Source organism: Panicum virgatum, chromosome 2K, assembly GCF_016808335.1.
Source record: "Panicum virgatum strain AP13 chromosome 2K, P.virgatum_v5, whole genome shotgun sequence".
In the NCBI taxonomy this organism is placed as follows: Eukaryota; Viridiplantae; Streptophyta; class Magnoliopsida; order Poales; family Poaceae; genus Panicum; species Panicum virgatum.
In genome coordinates, this window is record NC_053137.1 from 33,174,254 (window position 1) to 33,191,112 (window position 16,859).

Here is a 16,859-nt window from a genome sequence, read left to right on the forward strand (position 1 = left end):
AACCCATTTATGCAAAAAAATTTACAAATAGACTTCATTTAATACTTCAAATGCCCTATTTACATCTTTACAAGTTTTTGCAAAATAAACTAAACAAAACTCTAAGTGTTCCAGAGTGGAATCTCCAACAGTTGCGCCACACAAATAAGTTGCAGCTGTAGTGCTGTACCTATGGATCAACAATTGCTCACGGTTAGGGGTGGTAATGGGCCATGGCCCTAATGGCCTCTTCACAGTCCAATAAAGCCCTTAAAATTTTTAGTTCAAAAATACATATGTTTAGAGCCCGGTCCTTTTAGGGCCCGATCCTTAGATTTTCTAGTTCAAAATGTTGGGCCCTTTACCACCCCTACTCACGGTACAAACGCAGATGCAACAGTTGCTCACGGTAATATAAGAAACTACACGCAGATGCATCGAGAATGCATTAGATTTAAATATTTCTTACAGTGCAAAAAATATGAGTAGGATACATGGTGCATGCACATAGAATGTTTGATTAAGAATAATGATACACACTTTACTTCAAAAAAATAATGATACACACGATCGTGGTTGCGGCACATATTCATTTTATATTTTCTTAATCAAGACGCACGCTTTTTTTTTTGCATAGAGGCACCCTCTAAATTGTTTATCATGTATCTGTAGATAAATTGGTGTACTATGTAAATTAAAATAGTTACAAAACTATATCATATTTAATAAACTTTTGTGCAAGACAAAATAAAGTCATGTTTAGTTGGTGAAAAATTGTTGATTTTAATACTATAAAACATTTCATTGTTACTTGATAAATAATGTCCAATCATGAACTAATTAGACTTAAAAATTCATCTCGTATTAATCAGTTAGACTGTGTAATTAGTTATTTTTTCAACTACATTTAGAAAAAATTTTGGAAACTAAACAGGGCCTAAGAAATGTTGAATTAATTTGTGACAAAAGTATTTACAATATTTTTTGTAACAAGTAGTGAATCAATTTAATTACTACATCTTCAAGATGCACATATATTTTATGATGCTAAATATGTCTAATTATCTCGGTAGATAACATGCATATATTTTCGTGCACGGATAGAGATTCCACTTGCATTGCAAAGTGATGCAAGAAAAGTATTTACAATATTTCTTGTAACTCGTAGTGAATTAATTTAATTACTACAACATCTTCAAGATGCACATATATTTTAGGACGCTAAATATGTCTAATTATCTCGGTAGATAACATGCATATATTTTTCGTGCGCGGATAGAGATTCCACTTGCATTGCAAAGTGATGCAAGAAAAGTTCAGCAACAAAAAAAATATTAATATAAAGGTGCACATATTTTGGTGCATGAAAAAAATCAGAAATGTTAAATGTAATGGTACACATAATTTTGTGCATGAATAAACCGAATTCAAAGTCATTCACATGATTGTTCCATTAGGGAACAAATTATATGAAACTGATGCATTATTTTGCACAACAAAAAAATCTCAAAAATGTTAAATCTAGAGGTGCTCATATTTTTGTTCATCAGTAAAGTTAAATTCAAAGTCATGCACTAGATTGCTAATAATAAAATACATATTTTGTGCTCAGAAAGAAAATGAAACTCAAGTTGGTACATGTCGTTTTCAATAGAACAAAAAATTCTTAACGTTGTTTGATTTACACGATGAACATATTTCCATTCGGAATGTGAAATTCATGCAATACAAGCAACTGGCTAATAAAATGTTTTTAAAAAATGGACCAATAAATATCGGAAGACAAATCACCTTTTCTTGTTCCCCATTGCCACTAGACTGCAGTTCTCGTACGACAAGATACTAGGAAAGAAATCAAGAACCTAAAAAAGATCTGTGGCTTGCAAGTGACGTGGTGGTGCTCAGGATAGAACATGAATAAATCAGTAACTAATTGCAAATGTGTAGCACCTGCCGCAGCGCGCGCGCATGCCCACCACTTGTCTAGCTTCTTGAGCAGATTTGCTGCTTCTTCAACCCCATGCCATGAGTCCCTGAGCACGCAAACCGGAGAGCTCCGACGAACTGGTGCGCGCGACCACCACCCCCGTCTGCGGCCGGTCCGATGCGCGCGGATGCCCGCCGCCGCGTATCTCCGCCCCTCCCACCGCTCGCCGGCCGGCCGGCGGTCGCCGCTCCTCCCCGCCGCAGCAGACCGGCGGTCGCGGCCCCTCCCCGCCAGGCCTCCGCCAGTCCGCCCAACGCGCGGCGCGCAGAGGAGGCCCGCCGGTGCGCGCGGTTGCTAGCTGCCCGGAATCCGGATCTGGCTCCCGGAGAAAAGGAAAGGATTACGAGTGAGCTGAAGACCGGCGTGGAGGGATCCAGAAATGCAGGGGAAAGCTGTCTCTAGTGGGCCCGTATATTGCAGTATACAAGTTTTAAAAACTGTCGTATATATAGGGAATAGAAAATCGAAGTCAGTTCGCTAATGGGTGTGTTTAGTCTGCGAAAATACGGTGGAAAAGGTCACATCGGATACTGTAGCACTTTTTGTTTGTTCGTGGTAAATATTGTCCTATTATAGGCTAACTATGCTCAAAAGATTCGTCTCGCAACATACATCAAAACTATGCAATTAATTTTTTTATTTACCTACATTTAGTACTCCATGCAAGAGTCATTTGCTATATTTAATGTTTCGATGTGATTTCGATGTGATGGAAAGTTTGGAAAGTTTGGAGGAGTTTGGGGAGGTAAACACAGCCAATCTCGAAATCAACCTGCTGCGATGGAGCCTCGGGGAGCGTTCGTATATCCGGCGCACCGGCCCACGGGGGGCTACTTTGATTTCCGAGGGCGTCTATTTGTCGCTATTTGCGATTGGCGACGATTGTGTCGTAGAAGTCTCTCCGGCATCGCTCCCCCACCAACCCCCACCTCCCTCGGCTTCGGCGCCGCCCCGGCGTCTCCGCCACCGCCAACCCTAACCAAGCTCGCCGTCGCGCCGCCGACGCCTTCTCGCCCCCGCCGCCACCACCGCCCACCGGGGCTCCTGCCCGGTCGGCGGCGCTCCCGTGCCACCTCACCGTCCGCCGGCCGAACCATCGCACCGCTGGTCCTCTGCTGCCCTTGGCCCCCTCTTCTACGGCCACCGGCCATTGGCAGCCCCGGCAACCCGAAACCCTAAAGGTCTGCCGCCGCCGCCCTCCACCACCCCGGCCGCCGGCGACCACGCCGCGGCCGCTCCCCCCACCTCCCACCCCCAGCCGACCTTGCCCCACCTCTCACCCTTCACCAACGTGCTCGTCTCCGCGAGAAAGATGAATAGTGGCGACAGCTTTTTCTTCCTTCTCTTCCTTCTGCGACAGGAGCGCTCGCACCCGCGCGAACGATACGATGAATAGACACGGCGTGATTTTCCGCCTCTCGTTGCCCGTGTGCGTGCTGCAGCAAGCAAGCGCTGCTGCACGCTCGGAGTGCTCAAGTGCGGTGGCTGCAAGGGCGCGGTGGCTGTATATCGCCCGCCTGATAAAATTGGACTCCATCGCCTAGACGAATTCTGCATAGGCTTATTTCGTGAACTTGGCCCAACACAGAATCTGTGGGCCAAGAGCTCAAGATATCATCATCCTCATCAAGATATCCCAAAAATTCCTTTTGTTTTACTGTTTGTTGACTGTTTGCGAGGTGCGCTTGTTTTCTTCTATTTCTTTCTTCACTTCCGGTTCTCGTAATCTTTTTCCTTCCATTATGTCTTCTTTTATCCTTTCGTTGCAATAGGCACTTTCTTCTTTCCTTTTGTTTTGCTAATCAAGTTATTTCCATTCTATTTGTTTCTTCCTCTTTTCTCTTATTTACTAATTTAATTTATCTTTAATTTGCATGCAGATTTTTATCCTATAATTTGTATTATCTTCTTATTTCTATAATTGGATGTGCAAAAATTCATAATAAATTATTTTTTAGAAAAGATCAACGACCGGCATGCATACTTGCATGGGCATTGCCTGTGCATGCAGAGCATGCAACTCATACCTAGTCTTGTCGTTAGTTCTGCCCAAAAAAAAAGTCTTGTCGGTAATTTAGTTTTTATCCATTTTCCTTTATATTTTTATTCCTTTACTTCTTTTATTTTCCTCCTTCTCTCCTAATATTGTATATAGTATTTTATTTTTATCTTCTTTTATATTTCTTTTTTCACTTTTTGGTTCATTCTTTAACTAGTTTCAACTACTTCTTCCATAATTTGTATCACTCGTATTAGATCTCTACACCTAGATCTCAACAAATGTATACTTGATGAATTATTTATCTTAGTTCGTAATGAGAAAAATAGAACATAAGCAATTAAATTTGCATCAGTGCATGCGGCCTATGCTTAGGTCAACATGCCCCTACAAACATAATGTTTTTATTTTCTTATTCTTTTGCATGTGCATGTATGCATGCAGCCTATGCTTGGGTTACGGGAGTAGTTTTTCTTCTTTTTTTCAATTTCTTATTCTTTTATTCCTTTTCTTCGTTCTTTTCATTTTCTTTTCCTATTTTATTGTAAACCTGCAAATACAAAATATTTTTCCTTTCTCCTTTTATTTTTACTTATTTTCCTTTTGTATTTGTAACTGGATTTTTTCTTTATTCTTCTTAAACTAGTTTCTACTTTTTGCCATAGTTTGCATCATTTGTATTCGTTTTACGATTATATATTATTAAATATTTTTACAATATAGATGCATTTATATTTAAGTAAAATTATTTATTTGTATGTCACTAATTTGTTCCCAACATCAAATTATTTTTTCGCTTTGTAAATTAAATTATTCCGTGATGTTGACTTATTTGTTCGTGATATCTGTTTTCTATTACTTATCATATACAATCAAATGTTCGCAACATGTAATATTTTGTTCATTGTGTATTATTATTTATTCGTTATGTTTAACTTTTTGTTTGTATAAAATAATCATTTATTCTTGTTAAAATATTTGTTCCCGGTAGCCAAAATTCATTATCGCTATTTAAAAATATATATTTTAAAATATCGAGCAAATATAGGCAAGTGTGGTCTTATTTTGAAGATCTTGTCATAAGAAAAATAATAGTACAACTCAAATTTAATATGAATGTTCGGTTTAGTATTTATAGTTTTTTTTAGTTTACGAATTTACATGCACGTGAGTGACATCATCGTCTCTGTTCTCTTTTGCATGGATAGAATCTTTCCTCTTGGAAGCACAACACGGGTAGTTAAGTGGCTTAATTGTGGCACAAATTACTCCACAGGTGCGCTTGAGGTGATGGGTTGAGGAATCATCGCCGGCAGCGATGTATAATTGCACCCCTACAAGCGCCGCCGCTTGCCCCGGCTTGCTCCCTGCTGGCTGACAGTCGAGTGCGCCGGCCGCCGCCGCTGGGCGCTGGCCTTGCGAGCCGCCACCCACTGCCTAGGTGAGCATGCGCACTTTCCTGCACAGCTGGCCCCGCTTCGCTGGACGAGTGGCACGCGCCGCGTGACAGGAGATCTGCTCAAGAACAGAAGGAAGAAAGGGGAAGAAACAAAACCAAATCCGAAACATAAATCTTAAATTACTTCCTCAAATCTCCATGAATCAAAACGAAACTTGAGCCAAAGATCCGTGACTATTTGACCCAGCGGATCCAAGAAAAAGATTCCAAAAAGATCAAGTAAATCTCGCGAATCGAAAAACACTTAAAAATCACCCAAAAATAGGTGAAAAAAGAAAAATGCTCGGGAGCACAAATCAAGCACTCAAATTTTCAATCACGGAGGACTCAAATCGAAACGAAACTTGTACCATTGTTTCTCTATCTCAATAAGGGAGAAAGAAATAATTTCCACCGAAGTGTTTCCTGTGCCATGCCTGCAATTGACAAGCAAGAGCACATCTGCTCGAACTGTCGATGGTGGTGGTAATGGTTTTCAAGTTCATATCTTGAGAAGGGTTGTTCTCGAACCATGGCTATGAAGCTAGGGCAGAGTTCAAAGCAAGAAGCTGTGATTGGCTTGAATGATTTTGGTGGCTCTAAGAACTCGCACGAGAGAGCAGAGAGTTGGTGGATAGAAAGGGTGTCCATGGAATAAGAATAAAAGAAAAGAAAAGTTAAAAGAAAAGATAATGGACAAACTAGCTTCGTCAACAACTACAACAACCATTCTCCAGCAACGACACTAGAAATGCTTGTTGGTGTTTCTTAACTCTCATAGAGAAATCCACAAGCACACAGAAATACCGTTGTAGCACTTCACCCGAGAGTATTCAGAGTATCGTTTTTTCCACGGGAAACGGTAGTGTAACAGTCTTCTAGCTAGGTTTGCCCTATGAAGGATGAGAGATAGAGAGACCTTAGGACAGTGTGGTCCTGATCTAAGGATGATTCAAGGGATGATAAACTTGTGCTTCACTCATTTACTTCGGGGGCCGGTCTGACCCTGGTCTGCCAAGGCTCTCCGGATACTAGCTCTAATACCGAGCCCGAACGTCGAGGAGTGCACTAACCATGCAGACTATCTCCATAGAGGACGGACAAGACTATCACCACCTGCCACCAATCCCAGTTACACTGTGGAGTTTGGAGCAAACAAAGGTAATCTAAGGCCCATACACCACGCATATGCCTTCGACTACTACTTTAGAGTCGTGCAGGGTTATCCCATCTTTATTAGGAGCCCTCCTCTAGAGTATCCGTTACTCGAACGGACGATAATCCCGCAAATGAAAGAAAACAAAAAAGAATAACTTAACCAGAACTCATCAAATAGTGGAATCCGCCAAATGTACCGTATCCATCGAGGTACAAAGCCGAAGAGATGCCTACAAGTCCGACTCTTCTCCGCACTCTTACCTCACACACTGCCTAGGCTAATGATACAAGTGGTGGAACCTCACTACTCTTCTCCCTCACATGAGAAATGGTGTGTGAATGAATGAATAGGTAGGAGGGAAGGAGGCCCCCTTATATAGTAGTGGTGGTAGAGTAGGGCTACTCCACGTGATCCTTTATGTGGAAACCTTATCTCTTCGGGTTGAGGTTGAGTAGGCGCCACTCCACCCCAAAGTGCACCTGGACGGGAGGCCGTCCAGGTTCGGCCGACCCCTGGTGGACCTCCCACAGGTCCACCTTCCTCTGGCAAGCTGACATGTGGGCCCTGAAGCTTATCCTCAGGTGCATCTTGCGAGGAGTGCCCATTTGCTCTGCCAGGTGGGCACTCTTTGTAAGTGAAACATAGTACGGGGTCTTCTATTCATTTCTTCTATGTTTACTAATGTTTTCTCATGTATTCCACATGTCGGCGCCTGCAAATATAATTCACCAAAACTCGTAGAATTGATTAGTTATAAGCCATATATCTAAGTTTGGTGATTATTTATCATGAAAACTGCAGGAGTTGATGGTTGATTTTAGCACTTAAGGACCGTCAACATTGATCATCTTGTAGATTGCATCTAGACTGAGTTCGTCATGACCTTCGACTGAATGACCAGAGCATGATGCATGGCTAGATTGAATATCTCCTGAACTTGACAAAATCTTCAGTGACGACAATACGGCACGACTTTGGGAAGTTACCTTTCCGAATCACTTTGCCCTCTCTGCCGACCATACTAGATGTCAGGAGACATTCATCCTCAAAGCCCTCAACTGCCTTAGCTAGCTCTTGCTTTTGCTCGTCACTGACTTGCTCCTTGGTGACCTTGATGTTGTTGTTGATTTGGACCTCCGCATGGGTGTCATCATCAGTGGCCTTGGCTTTGTTGATCAATTTGACCATGTTGATGTAGTCATACATGATGTTGTCATGAATGTTGATGACGTGTCCCACCAGGTATGCCAAGAAGCGTGTTGACGTGAAAATCCCACCGTACGGGATCCCCGCGCTCCACGTACGCTAGGGCTGGAGAGATATACTTTGCTCCGTCATACTGAACCCAATCGGCGCGCGTACGGTGCACTGGGCGTGCCAATTAATTTAACCTGCAATTGACAAAGAAGGTAAACATTAAATTCCGGGGGCTATCGGCTAGCTAGCCAATGTCAGTGGCATGCGTGGATCGGCTATCATCCAGCCGATTCGTGAGGAAATGAAGCCATGTCTCTGATAATGCAAACTGCAGACAACACCAAGATCCAACTCCGATGGCTATGGTCAGGCTGAGGTGAAAAAAGACCATAGCAACTAGATCTAGGTGTAAGACAGCAAGACTGCTTAGCGGCGTAGTGAAAGTGCATTTGCCCCCTAAGTGGGTTTTGGTGTTAATGACACTCACAGTTAAGGAGCTAATGCGTTTATTGAGAAATGTACAGGTTCAAAAATCATTGAAATGAAAAAGAGCAATTAACGCGCCATATTTGCTTAAGAGACGGTGTATGAGCTTCATTGAAGATCTTTTATAAATTTCTATTTTGAATTTGAGTATAGGAAATACTGTACTATTAAGAGGGATGCGAAAAGATGATGTGGAGATGCTAAAGTGACTAACTGAAATGCTGACAACCCATGAGAGACACAAAGCACTCACTTGAACACTTAGTCCTGTTTTTACAGCAGGGGCCGGAAGTTCCGACCAGGGGTCGGAAGTTTCGACCCCCATCGGAACTCTCTCAAGAGTGTCGACCAGGGGTCCTCGATTTAGCTGAATTTAATTCGTCAGAAATTCCGACCCAGTGTCGGAAGTTTCGACAAGTACATAACCAGCACTGTAATGGCTAGTTTTTGGAGCTCGCCTATATATACCCCTTCACCCCCACTTCACTTGCTGCTGCTTCTCCCCGACTCAAACACAATCTCAAGCTTCCAAAACTCCTCCCCACTCCTTCCAAGAGCCAATCCCTTGAGATATTCAAGCTAGGGCTTGGGTGAGAGCTAGATTTGAGTGTGAGGCTTGAGATTTGACTTGTGTGAGCTGCCACCTCCCTCTCATGAGCACTTGAAGCATCTCCATTCTTCGATTTACGTTTGTTACTCTTGAAGCTTGCTTCTAGACGGTTTGGCGTCGTCCGTGGAGCGTCCTCTCGTGTGTGCGTCCCCTGGGAAGTTTGTATTACCCCAATCCTTCGTGGATTTTCATAGTAAGTAACTCAATCCTCCTTCGTGGTTGGTTGGGAGAGGGAATAGGTTAAGTGGACAAACTTGCTCTTCGTGAGCTCCTCAACGGAGATGTACCTCCCTTCGTGGGAGTGAACTTCAAGAACAAATCTTGTTTCACGTGTTCTTGTTGTTCATATCTTGTTCTTGTTGACCTAGAGTTTATTTTAACCCGATCTACTTTTATGTGTTGTTCCGTTGCATAAGTTCACTTGCAGGTTACTCTAGGACATATTGGCGAACTTTTGATTCAAACACTTTTCCCAGGCTCATCTAAAATCTTGTACTTCGTTCAAATTCTTAACTCTCGTCGGAACTTTCTACACAGGGTCGTGTAACAGAACCGCCCAAATTAAACCGGCTTAAGTGCGCTAACTATCATCTTAATGGTTAATCAAGTTACCATGCACTTAAAACGGTGTAATCCGGTCGTCTGTCGGGTTAAGGATTGAAAAACACTGGAAGTCTCACATGAAGACGAGCACAGATGATTACAAGCAGACAAAAATTCTCAAATTAATTTACAGCAGAGCTTTACAAAATGAGTTTTAAATAAATTATCAGAGTTCAACATGCAGCAGAATTCAAATAGAAGTTTAGTTTGAAAACAGAGCCCACCGGTGTGAATCCTGGTTAGCTCCAACTAGCAACAAATACCTGAAAACAGGATAACAACAAACTCTGAGTATACTAATACTCAGCAAGGCTTACCAGACTATGGTATATACTTAGCCGACTCCTAGACATGCAGGCTTTTGGCTCTGGGTTTGTTTTGCTGAAAAGCTACTAATACTGGATTTTTACTTTTAATATTTTAGCTCTATTTAGTTTTTAACAAGTATCAACTAGATTTGCCTGAACAGCTAGAACACACATGGTTGACCTTATTATCTTTCAGAAAACAAAAGACATCGCATATGCTCACCTTTCAAATCTTATCTCAACCCATTACTATGATGTGACAAAGTGACCAAGGTTCTCTTAACCGAGAGAGACGGCGAATCGATCCGATTTAACCTTGCAAGGTGGACCTAACTCACACGACACATGAAAACCCCGTCGGGCCACACACGTCAACTGTTCCCATCATCACCCCAACATTTGAATCACGCCCGCCAAAACCCGGGTGAAGGGCCCCTCACAGTGAACTCCCGGAGAACCCGGAGGCGACATATACTCCAACACCCGCCATCATTTCACTCCCAGAGTAGTAGGTCGCGATTCAAAGTATCGTTGCAATTCAGGTAATTAGCTTACCGGTTTCGACTACCTTCTACTCCTGACATATGGTTAGCACTGTTTAAACTTGATCAACACTGCCAACAAACGGTACGGTCCTTAATCGACACATGCGGATATTTTTTCTTCATCCAATCCATATCCATAATTCAACTCATTTCCGTCTGGTCTCCATTTCTCTTTTTCTCATTCGTTCATTCTCAAGTAACTTTGCCATTAGAAACAAGGACCTATGACTCGTGAGTGATAGAAATCACTCGACTTCTATAGAATCCTAATTAAGCATTGCAGTACTAACGACTTGCACACTAGTAGAGACTCACATGTATCTATGGAAAAACATACATATTAAGGTTTCATACAACTCCTATAAACGTAAATGCACAAATACATAGATAAACATTGAATACTGAAAGTAAGGGTTATGCTCTAGGCTTGCCTGGGATAACACTGAGTTAGTGTTAGTACTATCAAGGACTTGGGCCCTTCCGACCTTGGGCTGAGTCTTCGGTTGCTTCAGTTGGTCCTTCTCTCTTCAGGATGCGTCCATCCAACACCATCTTGTGGTTCGGTTCTGTCAGCACGTGCTCCACGTCCACGCATTGTACATCTAGCGTACCTAAATGAGATGCACCAAGGCGGATGTCTGAATGCATGGAAGTGCAGTAGATGATACAGCAAAAAGGGCAAGCAGGGCAGGCACAAAGTCATGCTTGCATGGGCATGAACATGATGCAGTGCAATGCGATACGTTTAAGAAGAAATACATGAATGGGCAATCATTTATCGAGTGAACACAACAAACAAGCTCAAAAGGCAAAAGAGTTGGTGCTGCAATACTAGGGTCCAATCAATTTAATTTAGCCTGAAGTGTTTCCTTCAAGAAGCATAACCAAACTTATTTAGAAAAGTTAAGCAAAGGCATAAGCAAGAAGGAGCAACTATAGGAAGATTTATTTTACTAACATGAAGACTTAAGCAAGTTAAATAAAAGCAACCCACATTCTGATCATTACAGAGTTAACATGATTTACACATGAACAAGAACTTAACAACTGAATTTACCATGCACAAAAGCATTTATTAGCAACAGCACGAAAGGTAAACTATAGCTAGGAACTAAACAAGGGGGAAAAAATAACTTGCAGGCAAGATTTGGTAACAAAAAGTTACCAGCAAGACAAGCTAGTGATAAAGCATGCAACAAAAATTTACCAACAATTATTGATAACAGAAAATATTTATTTTAGCCTCAACAAGACAAATAGAACATAAACACATTTACAAACATGCACATAGCTTCTGGACATGAAATTTTTACGGTGAACTAAGCATTCAAAGATTAAGCTATTGCAGAAATTCCGTAATTTTTAGACAATTATAGCTGCATAAATAAATTAAATAAACTTAATCACAAAGTAAAATATAACACATGCAACACTAATATAACACAGGCATGGATAATTTTCCTCTGAAGTACTGGATCTAACTAAGCTAACAAAATTGAGTTTGCATTTTTAGCATTTTTCTATGATTTGTTATGCATTTTACAAATTTCCAGCCGAAATAAATACTTTTGGAAAACCCTAAACCATAAACAGGGGCTGACAGCTAGGCCCCACGGGTCAGTGAGAGCCCAGCCAAGCCCCCCTGCTCTGCTCGCACCATGGCAGTGGTCGTGGCCACGGCCAGGCACGGCGACGGCGGCACTCCGCGTTCGGGCGGAGCAGGGGCGCACAGCAGTGCTGTGCGGGCCCGCGCTGACGCTCCCCGCGGTGGGCGCAGGGCGCGCAGGCGGTGGCGCACGGCGTTCTGGCGACGATGGAGTAGGACGGCTGCGAGGCGGGGCGGCGCGATGCTCAGGGAAGCCAGGCGGCCCCGGGGCGCATGGCGGTGGCGCGCGGCCCCACGCAAGGGCTGCCCGCGATATGCGCGTGGCGGCGGTATGGCAGCCGCGGCGGTGCGACTGCGCCCCGGTGAGGGCGGTGCCGGAAATCGGAAGGGAAAGGGGTTGGGAAGCATGAGTAGGTCGCGGGGAAGCTCATCGCGCACTTGATTTGGGCGGAGGATGGCCAGAGAGGGAAGGTTGACGGAGAGGGCAGAGCCCCGGTGGAGCTGCAATGGCGGGTCGGCGGTGGAGGGGCCGATTCGGCCATGGTAGGGCTTGGCCGAGCTCGGAAAGGGGTGGCGGAGGTGGATGGCGAGGTGGAGCGGCTTGGGGCACGAGGAATCGAGGCGGGGCGGCGGGGTATGGCCGGTGCATGGGCCGGCGGCAGCTCTGCTCGGGCTCGGTTCGACTCGAGCGCGAGGTGGAAGAAGGAGACGGGGAGAAATGGATAGGCTCCGCGAGCGGATAAGGATGGCGTGCGCAGAGGACGAGGTTTGCCGTGACGGCAGACGCGTGGAGTCGCCGGCGCTGTGCACGATCGCCGGTATGGGCGGCGTACGGCGTCGCAGCTAGCACAGTAATGTTTTCGAATTAATTTTTGCTCGACTTTGACCGTCCAAAACTCAAAATTCCATATTAAAACTTGAAATTTGGCCGAAACAAAAGTAGTAGAGGATGAAAAGATATACAACTTTGATGTTGGACAAAAGTTGATTTGAGCCTTGGATTAGGGGGAAAAACTGGATCGAACTCAGCTAAGTTGATGTTTACTATTCAAACTTTGTTAGCGCTAATGACAAGCTTAATCCCATGATTATCAAGTTAAGCACGTGATTAGCACCATGATTAACACAGAGGTGTTACAACCCTTCCCCCTTAAAAGAATCTCGTCCTGAGATTCACGTGCGTAAGTGATAGATAAGGATGGAAGATGTTTGTTAACCAAGGATATTAACACTATCCTGAAATTACCTTCCTCAAACTGACTTACCTTTGGAATCTTTCTTGGGGGTAGCACATTCAGCATGAACCATCCTTTCCTGAAGATGCCACTTATATAACTTTTCTCTGTCACATTGCTTATCTGACCTCTGATCTTGTGTAGAGAGTTTGCACTGTGCGGCCAATTGCCGAAGTAGCTCGCTTGTCTCGTCTCCCGACGCAAGAACGTCAGATAGTAGCTTTGTCCAGTTCAGATTGTTAGAGGTGCTAACCCAATTCGGTGGATTTCCCCAAGTGGATGAACGACAATCTCGAATAAAATGGCCGTATTCACCACACTTGAAACAAGGTCGGCAACTAGTGCAGCGACATTTCTTCTTTGATTTCATTGAACCCCGAACAGGTGAACGAGTTCTTGCTCTTATAGTTGGGTTGACATTAGTAGTACTGCTAGCTTGCCTTCTACCACGTGGAAAGAATTCTGTGCACGTAATTTCCCATCCACTCAAGTCTATGCTGCCTGCGCCGAGCTTGGGAGCCCGACAATCTACCTGGTGATCTTTAAGTTCCATCGGAAGTCGCGATGGTGGCATTAAGGAGTCCGAGTAAACATTATGTGTCTCCTCTTGCTTCCAATTTATTTCAGGTCTGGGGTTAGTATATTCTTCAAGTACTTCACTGGGATCACTTTTCTTTTCATTGAAGCTGCTTCTTAGACAGGGGCGGTCGTACATCTTACAATAGTGGCAAGGCTCAAATTGCCTCATTGGTGCTTTGGTTATCACAACGTCGGAGGGTATAAGGTTGATGTGCCACTGGTCGGGGTCCTTCCTACTGCTTCCCGTTGCATACTCCATTATTCACCTAAGAAACAGAGTAAGGTTGGAGACCTTTTCAACAGCAGGATAACTTCGTACAAACAACCGTAACTAGCATTGCATACAAGAGTTTCTAGCTCCAAACTTAAGCAGGGTGGTTTAGGGAACTCAAGGTCACGCACGCATTCCAAAACCAGGATTTCCAATCAAAGTGAGAGCAACTTCCTCTTTACGTATAACTAGGGATGCCTCCTGATGACGACGATGATTTTAAGAAACACCCGAACTCGATTCTCACATGGCTATTCGACTAGAACGGTCACTGTAAAGCTTTCTGATCCAGGAGGAAAAAGGTTAAACAAAACAAGGTATGGTCACGAGACGAAGGGGTCATGTTCTCACTGAGCTGAGATCACAACATGAGGGAAAAAATGTCGGTGAGATTCATCACAAGGCTTACGGATGGCAAGTAAGGATAATATGGAAGAGGGGTTTAAGAGGAAATTTCGAAACATCCTTGCTCAGGATTTATTATTAGAATGAGCTGCATGATGTTAGTTGCAAAACATGTTTATTTATGCCAATGCAATGCAAGTATGTCAAGGGATAATGACAAAATGCAACTCAGAGTGCAAATGCTCGATACCCATGACAATGATGCATTCATGAAACGGATGATTGCAATGCCAGTGTAATGCCATGATGGGATGTTCCATGCGCAAAATAAAATGGTGCATATGACATGATGCATTTGTCATGATGTCGACTCAATGATGCACACATCATGATGCAAAATGACAATGCTCTTGAGTGATGCTCGCTATGGGATACATGAGTATGATGCACATACGTATGAGTTGAGGATGCACATGATTCACACCCCGTAACCGTTCTCGCGAGACTACCACCTGGTAAGTTCTATATCCTTGAGGAAGGATCAAAAGTTAGAATACTAGTAAGGTTGCATAAAAGGGGATTGCAGTGAGTTACGTCACATATACCTAGGCACCAGTGCGCTCCTAGTGGCTCAATCATGTGGCTACAGCGCACATGAGGCCCTAGGTTCCGACACGGCATCATGGTCATGTGATTAAACACCACCACAAGAAAAAGAGGAATAGCAATCCAGTAGTGCCAGCAGCGACAAGATAGATTTAGGAAACCGAAGACAACCCGAAGTTGTACTCGAACGCATGCCCGGTAGTTAGTCTATGGATTCCGGATGATAATGTAACACAATGCATTGACCAATGACGTGACATGATGTGATGCACGACTGTTGCAATAAGAACTGTATGCAAAAGTCATTATTGTCATGAACCTTTTTAATTTATTCAAGATTAACTGAGCAAGAACGAAGGTATAAGTTTTAACTATGGGAATCAAAATGCCAAAATGGAGATAGAATAGAAGGTTCATTGAACCATGGATCAAAAGGTTTTGTTGACAAACCTCAAGGTTCCGCTAGCAAGAGAAAAAGTATCAACAATTTTGCTAGAACAAGTTCAAGGCATTGATCAAGGGATTGATTGATAGACAAGCTAAGATTACTAGTAAAGTTCTCACATGATCCAAAACCTCTAATTTCCAAAAGAGCTTCTCAACCCAAGATCGGCTAGCAAATTACATTAGCCCACTACCACAACAGAAAACCTAGGCGGACATTTAGATAAAAACTGCACATTTAGCAGAATGACGTAACAAACAAGACAATCAAACAATCCAAGATATGCCATGATGCATGGACGTTCTATTCGTTCCTCACCCAAACAATTGCCAATAACTAGGCATACGGGGACAATTGGTGGCACAATACGTACTCTTACTATGTATACTAGTCGTGCTTACGATCCAAGATTACGTAACGCGCGTAACGTGGTCAGTATACCTGCAAAAGAACACATAGTATATATATAACCACTTCTGGACCCTTGGTGCCAGCACTCACGAACGGCCCCCATGTGTCCTACGCCACACGGGTAATGCATATGCAGTTTCCTACATATTCACACATACATTACCATCCATTATAGAGATGGCACCCAAACGTTCGACGCTGAATGGGCTGCGCTGCATACGTCATAATAACGTAGTCACTTCCCATACACTTGACTTACGGGACATCCAAGGGTAGACGTGTCCTAAGGGTCACGGTCTTGGCCAACCGCATGATAGGTCTACATCTCGTAACATTGCCTTACGAGATGGCCGTGGTTACAATCACACAGTAGGAAATTCGCACTCCATATCAGGCGTCAGATAGTGACAGGCTCGTTTGAATTAAGCCTTATCACTTCCTCGTATGCTCATCATATGGGACCCACACACGTATGAAACACGTGGGCTATTCTAAAGGACTACCAAGAATGCTTACCTTGCTTACCTTAGTGTAGGTGCATCGTTACAGAATATTAGATACCAGTTGTGCAAGAAAGTAAGTTTTAACAGAAAGTAAAGTGCTGGAAGTGCTGAAATAAAATAGATATATAGATGCCACCTAACTAATATAACATAGATAGGGCATACGAGCTATCTATCTTATTCCTTAGCGCAACTAGCATCAAGTTTTCGAAACCAACAAATTTGCAAGACAGTTGTCAATTTTAAACTTAATTAAGCATGCAAGTAAACATCCCCAGTGCATTTCGGCTCTAATACCAGCTGTAACAGAACCGCCCAAATTAAACCGGCTTAAGTGCGCTAACTATCATCTTAATGGTCAATCAAGTTACCGCGCACTTAAAACGGTGTAATCCGGTCGTCTGTCGGGTTAAGGATCGAAAAACACTGGAAGCCTCGCACGAAGATGAGCACAGATGATTACAATCAAACAAAAATTCTCAAATTTAAGTTACAACAGAGCTTTACAAAATGAGTTTTTAAACAAATTATCAGAGCTCAACATGCA